The sequence below is a fragment of the Lipophrys pholis genome (assembly GCF_963383615.2).
Source record: "Lipophrys pholis genome assembly, chromosome: 1".
In the NCBI taxonomy this organism is placed as follows: Eukaryota; Metazoa; Chordata; class Actinopteri; order Blenniiformes; family Blenniidae; genus Lipophrys; species Lipophrys pholis.
In genome coordinates, this window is record NC_137635.1 from 40,306,137 (window position 1) to 40,313,817 (window position 7,681).

Consider the following 7,681-nt stretch of genomic DNA (forward strand, 5'->3'; position numbering starts at 1 on the left):
GAAAAACAATCAGCAGCTTTGGTTCAGTTGGTCGAGCCGGTCATCTTCAAACTACAAGGTTGTGGATTCAAGGGTGTATTTGAATGTGACTAACAATGTAAAGTATATAAGTAAAAGATTGACATTACCAGTCACACACACACACGTAGAATAACGGCAGATGAATTGATTACGATAAACCCCTTGAATTATTGAAAATTAACTACAGAAAATAAAGAATGTGTTACTTAGCTTTGAGTCAGCACATGCTCTACTGGTACATGGACGAAGCTTCAGAGGGGTTGTAGAGTGGATCCACCACATGACCGGGGATCCTGTGAGACCGAGAATTTATTTGATTAAAGATCTCAAAGCCACTACATGTGTATGTGATGCGGTTTGACGGTTGTGCCAGTCAACAGCAATTAGTCCACCAGCCACCGCCATGGTTGTTGGTAACGTAAGTCAATGAAAACATTGAACAGAAGTAAATTGTCATCTTGAGAGAGTAATTTGATCATTTTCACTTAATTTTACGAATGAATAAATAAACTATCTTCTAAAAATGGCATTCTGGGTCAGATCATTTGTAGTATAGGGTTACATTACCATAGTGTAATTTGTCGCAAATGTAGGTCAGACACTAACCAATGCACTGATGCACAGAGTTGAACATAAAGAATATTTTAGCAAATTAAAAACAATTTACCAAAAGGGAGTCATTTCACCTGGAAGCTCGTTTACGTGCTGCTTTGACCAGGTAGCTTGGTGTTTGATTGATTCACCATATAAAGACAAAATTCCACCTCATCAATCCGTCCATCCTGTATCACTTCTTCGTCATGTCATATAACACCGGAGCCAATCCCAGCTAACCATAATTACAGGTTTCAGTGAACAGGTCACCAGACAGACAAACACACTCCCACCCACACCTGTGGGCAATGTTTGGATCACCAATTAGCCTTAAACACACACACACACACACACACACACACACACGCGCGCATACACACACATGCAAGCTCTGCCTTCCACACGAAATTCTTTAAGCCCTTATTGAGATTTATTTGATAGAAAGGTAAAGTCTCAAAATATTCCAGATGTAATCTACATTCAAAAGTGATCCTGGCTTTTTGAGGGTGTCTTCTGTCAAGTAACTGAGAAACTGTCACACTTGTCCACAGCAGCACACTGTGTGGCCTTTGTGTAGGCGGCGCCGCCATCTTTGAAAAGGTGTTTTTCGCAGTCATTAAACTCCCTGACCGGTGTGCTGCTTTAAGTTTTTTTTAGATATAATGTAATACGAGTTGAAGGCAGTCTTGCTGCCCTCCTGTTGGTCCTTTATTTATATGAAGCTGGCTGCTGACAGCAGCTTCAAACTCAAACAATTTCATATGCGGATGAAAGTAGTCGCCTGCACAAAGCAGCTAATGTCTCCGTCACATTTTAAATAGTTTCTGTTTTATGTCCTAAATTACCGGTGACTGATAGATTTAAACGTGGGCAGGATTCAAGAAGGAAATTTTGCTATTTAATGAGTTTCACTTTGCGAGTCTATCTCACCTGAACCCTCCTATCTGTGCTACGGCTGCCTGCTAAATTTTAATTGCTCTCTTCTTTTGTTTTGCTCTCAGATAAAGTGAGCGTGTCTCACTTTTTTTTTGCTGGGGTTTTTCTTTTTCTTTTTTGCGTTAGTGCCTTCAGTGATCTCTGAGCATCCTATTTCTTTTTCAAAAATAGATGTTGTGGATGTGCTTGCCATTAAAAAAAAAAAAAACTTTAGTCAGAAAAAAACCCATAGAGGAAATCGACACAGAGGACTTTTTCGTATTGCACAGCAGAGACTCAGAACTGATTTCTAAATAATGGTCAGGAAGTGGCAGAGGAAAGAACTGAAACTATAATGAGAAAATCATTAGTTTAAATTAGAGGAGATTTGATTGAAACAATAAGGGGTCTGATCTGTTTACTTTATCTCTAATAGTTGTGTAATGGCCTGTTTCTGCTGTCCACTGGCAGCATGCTGTTCGGGCTCCTGCACAGATAGTGATTTGATGTTGGTACAGATGAGTGGAAACAGGCTGCTATATAGTGCACCAAGTTGCATCAGCTCAGATCCTGTGCTGAACCCAGTCTGTTGCTTGTAGAGACTTCCTTCAGCGCACTGATGTTTTGATTTGCTTTTGCTGAGCGTTGCTTATATCCTACCCCGGGGAAGATTTTCCTATTTGATTCTCCAGAATAGTTTGTATATGCTTGACCTCCATGCTTCTTGTATTATGCAGATACACTGATGCTATTGACTGAAAACTCCACTTGACCTGTAGAGATTTATGCATCAAAGACGGGGTTCCTCTTGGTGCAGATAAGTTTGAATATGTTGTAGTAATGAGTTAAACCACATATTTTCTTTACAAGGCTCCTTTAACAGGATACTTCTATTTTTATACAAGTGGGGAATTTGCATATGTCCTCCTCAACTAATGGATTCTAGGTCAAATAAAACCAAACAAACTAAGCTATTAAGAGGCAGGATGCTGGGATAAAGAAAATGCACACACTTACTTGGAGAGGTTTTATCTGAGGGGAGGCCATGAGTATAAATGTGTGCAAGCAGCTATGCACACAAACAAGGGGCAGAGGCTGAGTGATAAGCAGGAGCTTTGGGTTGGCAGGCTTGTGGGCCTCGGAGGAAACATGAGTTAGACTAATGCGTGTGTCTGTTTAACAAGCATGCTGGTGATGGGAGGCAGGGGCTCAGTGAAGGGAAAGAGTTTATGGAGAGGACGACCCCATGGGAGGCATCAGGAATAATAGCTGACGATACGTCAAGAACAGCCCAGACAGCTCGCTTTAAAAGCCAAGTGGGAGCCTTTCATTGGAAGCTAACTGAAGCATCAATTCGTTTTCGCCCTTTTTATGATAAACAAAGCACACAAAAGGGAAGGAAACGGGTTATTGATCAACAATATTTTCATTCAGGGTCATGTTCCTTGTTTGTATTTTAAATCACAAAAGCAAAGTGGTAATTTCAGCGCTCCTGCAAGATTTAATTAGGTTAACTTACATCATTTAAAGACCTCTCTGAAATCATTATAAATGCAATTAAAGGCCGATCTCACATCAATAATGGGGAAAAGAAAGGCAGATATAATTGAAAAAAAGGAATCTCAGAATTGCAAGGTAAATGCGTTTATATTCAGCTTTGTCAAACACCAGGACAGATGGCTAATTAATGTTTGTCAGTAGGTTCTGAAGAAATCTGCAGTATAAATGTAACAAAAGTGAAAAAATTGTTTGACGCATCACATGGCCAAACTGTTTTCACATGACAGATATTGAGCTACCATGTGTAAACACCTCTCAAGTGCTTTCTTTGATTGTGTTTAGCATGGTTTGCACTGGATGTCTCCAGTTACATGAACGTTCACTTCAGAGCTGGTCAGTTTTAATTGTCATACATCCACCTGCCACTAGTGGATGCTGCAGGCTGTGTAAACTGCAGTTTTAAAACAGGACGCCGTTCTTTTGCAAAACCAGCGGGATCTGTCATCATTTCAATTTAGAAAAAGAAACTAAGGAAGGATGTATGCTTTGTTAGAAAAAAAAACAAAAAAAACATTGGCAGGTAATCATGAATGACTCCAGTCCCCTGCAACACTAAACAGGATAAGTTCAGGTTATAGAAGATTGATGGAGGATGTACACCACAAACATTTTGATTTTAACCTGCACCAACAGGCTGCTGCTGCTGCTGCTGCTGCTGCTGCTGCTGCTGCTGCTGCTGCTGCTGCTGCTTCTAGCTGTGCTAACCATCCAAGGCCAATTTGATATTGTTTAGACAGATCAGCTCTTACTCCACTTACTCTGAAAAAATAAAGCAGATCACCACCACAATGGCATTGTGAAGTGTGCTTCCACTTAGCTTGGTTGTAGGTGAAGGCATCAGGAGTTGCTAAATCTGAATTGATGCGGAATGATAACCTCTATTGTACTGCACGACTCAAAGCGCCTCCTGCTTCAGCAGCCTTTGAAATGGTGATTTAAGCTTGTTATTAAACGGCTTTAGAGGGCTCTTTATGCATACTATACTTTCAGTGGCCATGTTGAAAATAGTCAACTGTGAGTCTTTTCTCAGCGTTTCCAGTCTTGTGTCAACTAGTCTTATTTGAATATTTGGTTTAGTCCACAGAGAAAGGAGCGTCCATAGTTAGTATTGTTTCCAGTATTGTTAGCAGGATTTCTGGTTGGAGTTTACACATTATCCCTGTGTCCACATGCTTTTCTGACAGCATTCTCGCTGCCTGTGTCATCAGAAAACATGCTTATTGAGGTCTATTGGCAATTCTAAATGTCTAGCTGTGACTATGTGTTAGCCCTGGGATGACTGGGTTTTGTTTATTATATATTTCTTCAGTATTTCTTCAGACTCAGTGTGACTGATTGGGGATTTCTCAAATCACTTGTCATTCTGATTTATCAAAAGGACAGCACAGGTAACATAAGAGAACCTTGATCTACACCACCCCCAAAAAACTTAATGTTCTTCTTGACAATAAAGCTTTAAGTTCCAGATATCTGTCCTAAATACCCAGTTTAGCTATTAAATGTCACATCAACTTGATTGTGCTGTGCAGCGAGGGGCTTCGGGACCAGACGTTAGTGGAACTATTGATGTCACACCTGGACCGACATTTATTAGTGGCTATAAATGACAGCTTTATGTGTTTATGATTTTAACAGATTCATAAAAAAAAATACTTAATTTGAGCATTTCCTTGCAGTGATTTAAGGTATTGCGATGGTAACGACAGCACACATTATACTTTTGCGTTGTTTTATTTACTCTGCTCATTATGTACCTTTGTGGGTTTTTTTATTGACCAATATGGCATGTACACAATTTGTATCAAGTAATATTTTCCCAGCATAATTCATTATTATTACTATTTTATTGCCATTTATAACTATATATACTATGTACAATGTTTTATTTGTATGTTCATGTGCAGTGGATGTATCAGATTTGAATGTATTAGTTTGGTTAATCAGTTCCTGTCTGCTTTTGTTCGGGGGGGGGGTGGATGGGTAGACGTGGCACAAGTGGGTTTTTCTTGCTGACAAAAATTAAAAGTTGTCATACCACAAAAGCTGGCATGTGAAGATTAAAATGAGAGTGATAATCAAATATTATAGCCTGCTTATTGCTTACAATCTGGAAAAACTGGAGAATAGCAACAGTCAAAAGACAGTTACACTTTAAGAGGTTGTAACCAAACACTACCATGAATAAATGCTCCGATTCCAAGCTGAACTGGTGGAACGACAATTTTAATTAGAATAAAAAAGCAATTCTTGCAAGACTGAACAGTTAAATTTGTGATGGTTGCATGTTTGTTTAGTTCATTAGTTTCACCGCAGCGAAAACAATTTCCACTAAAGCGCATCTGAAAGTCCCCCTGACGTTTATTTACACACTTTTCACGCAGCATCAGTGCAGTTTCTCGGAAAATTATTCGGGCACAAGTTCTCTTGAACGAAAACTCAACTCGAGTCGGCAAAAAGTGAAGCCTAGCTGCATGGTCTCCATGTTAGCCTGTAATGAGATTTAATGTAATTTTCATAAAGCAGCAGTACTGAGACATCCTGACTATTGAAACTCAGACATCTTTAAGACCTGTGGGAACTCTTTTTGGTATTATACCTGCGAGTGGCTGCTCCGTGACTTGGTTTGTTTGTTTTGTGTCCTCTTTAGATGTCCACAGGCGCTATTAAAGTTTAATGCTACACTTTTTTTTTTTTCTAAGGGAGGTGTGGGTGGGCAATGGGGGCATTTTTCCCCTTTCATTTTAGATGCTGTCTACTGAGAGCTATTAAAACCCCATTCAATTAGCATAAGGCCATGTTAATTTAGAAAATTAAGAGTGGGGCTATGTTCTGCCAGCAGTAATAAGGGGCCTAATGTCAGCTGGAATAATGATAAAACATCAAATAATGTGACGCCAATGCAGCAACGTAATACGACACCAGCAAACCAAATGAGATCCGACACGCCGCAGTTTTGAATGTGGCGTGTGAAGCTCTTCAATGCAGCCTTTTTATACTGTTCTTTATAATCATGAGTGATGCTTTTTTAATTCAAAAGTGGCTTTTTTTTTTTTTTTGGTCTGAATTCACATTGACTGTTGTGCATTTGTACAATGTGACTATTTTCATGTCAAATGTTGCAGATATTAAGCGCTTCCTCCCCAAATCTGACTTTGACAGGGTGGAAAATCCTCCCAATCAGCATGAACTGTCGACCATCTTTTGGCACTAAAAATAACACAAAATAAGCGAGACTGATGGCATGATGAAATACTGTCGGCAGAGGCAGGGTGACAGCCACCATAGTTAATGGTTCCGGGAACTTTGAGATGCATTTAGTGCTTAAATGAGAAATAAGTTGAGAGAAAGCATGACTGATGTTGCCGACATAAAGACAAAGGCAAGAAAATAACATGTCACTTCAGATTTTGGCAAACTGCATATTGAGCTGAAGGGGAAACATCATAAAAGCAGTAAAAGTCACAACAACAACAACAACGACTGCTGGAAAATATAATATAATGGCAGGCATCAACCTATATATCTGCAAACCAAAATATTGGTTTGTTTTGCTACTGTGGAAGATTGTTCATTGGGCGATAAAATAAAATGAAGTTACTGATTAGATGCTTCAGAATATTTCAGACCTGGCTATTTGCTTCATACTATCACCCGTAATCAAAATCATCATCTTATTTCATTCTGAGAGCCATTTGCAGCGCAATAAAAAGTCTGAAGGTCGCTTCCTTACCAAGATTAACGACAACAGAGGCTTTTGGATTTACATAGCGTTTTATAATGAGCGGGGCTGGTGTGCCTCAACCTCACACACACATATCTTTTCATACCTTTCAGGAACATTGAAGTGATGAACATTCATTTCCTGCAGGCTTACTTTAAGCTCAGTCATAAGTACTGCATGTCAAACCCTGATCCTTAACCTTTGCCTAACTATAAAATATGTTTTCAGCTACAGATTTAATGGATTTCCATATGGAAAAGTATGTAAATTGATTCAGGTCCCCACAAAAGTAATAACTATACACCCACTAATAAAAACACACGGCCATACGCAAACTAAACACAAAGAAATGTAACCAGAAAGGCTGCGATTCTTCACCCGAGCTTCTCATTATTGCCGCAGCACTAATGATGCAGTGACGATCAAGGTGCTGCGTGGAGATGAAAGAGGAGATGCAAAGGATTTACAATGCTTCCCAGATCACTGATAAAGCACAGCACAAACAAAGCTTGGCCCGGGGTTTGCACCACCAGGGAGTTAGGATTTAGTCTCCTGATTCACAGTCATCCTCTTTAAACTCGCAGCATTAGAGAGGCGCAGAGCAGAAATCCTGATGAGGCCCACCAGAGCTCCATGCTGCAACATCTGAACACCACCACTAGATTTTGAGTGCCTGCACACGCGGTGCACAGTCTCGGTACTCATTATCCCGGTGCCTGTGGAAGCCCTGATGTTCCCTCTAAGTGGCTCTAGAGCAGAACATACAGTATAATAGTCCATTAATCAGTGTCTTGGGAATTCTTGTCAGCGTGGAACTTGTGCATGCTTGAAGTGCAATCATAACTAATGGTAATCATCAAGGCTACTTTC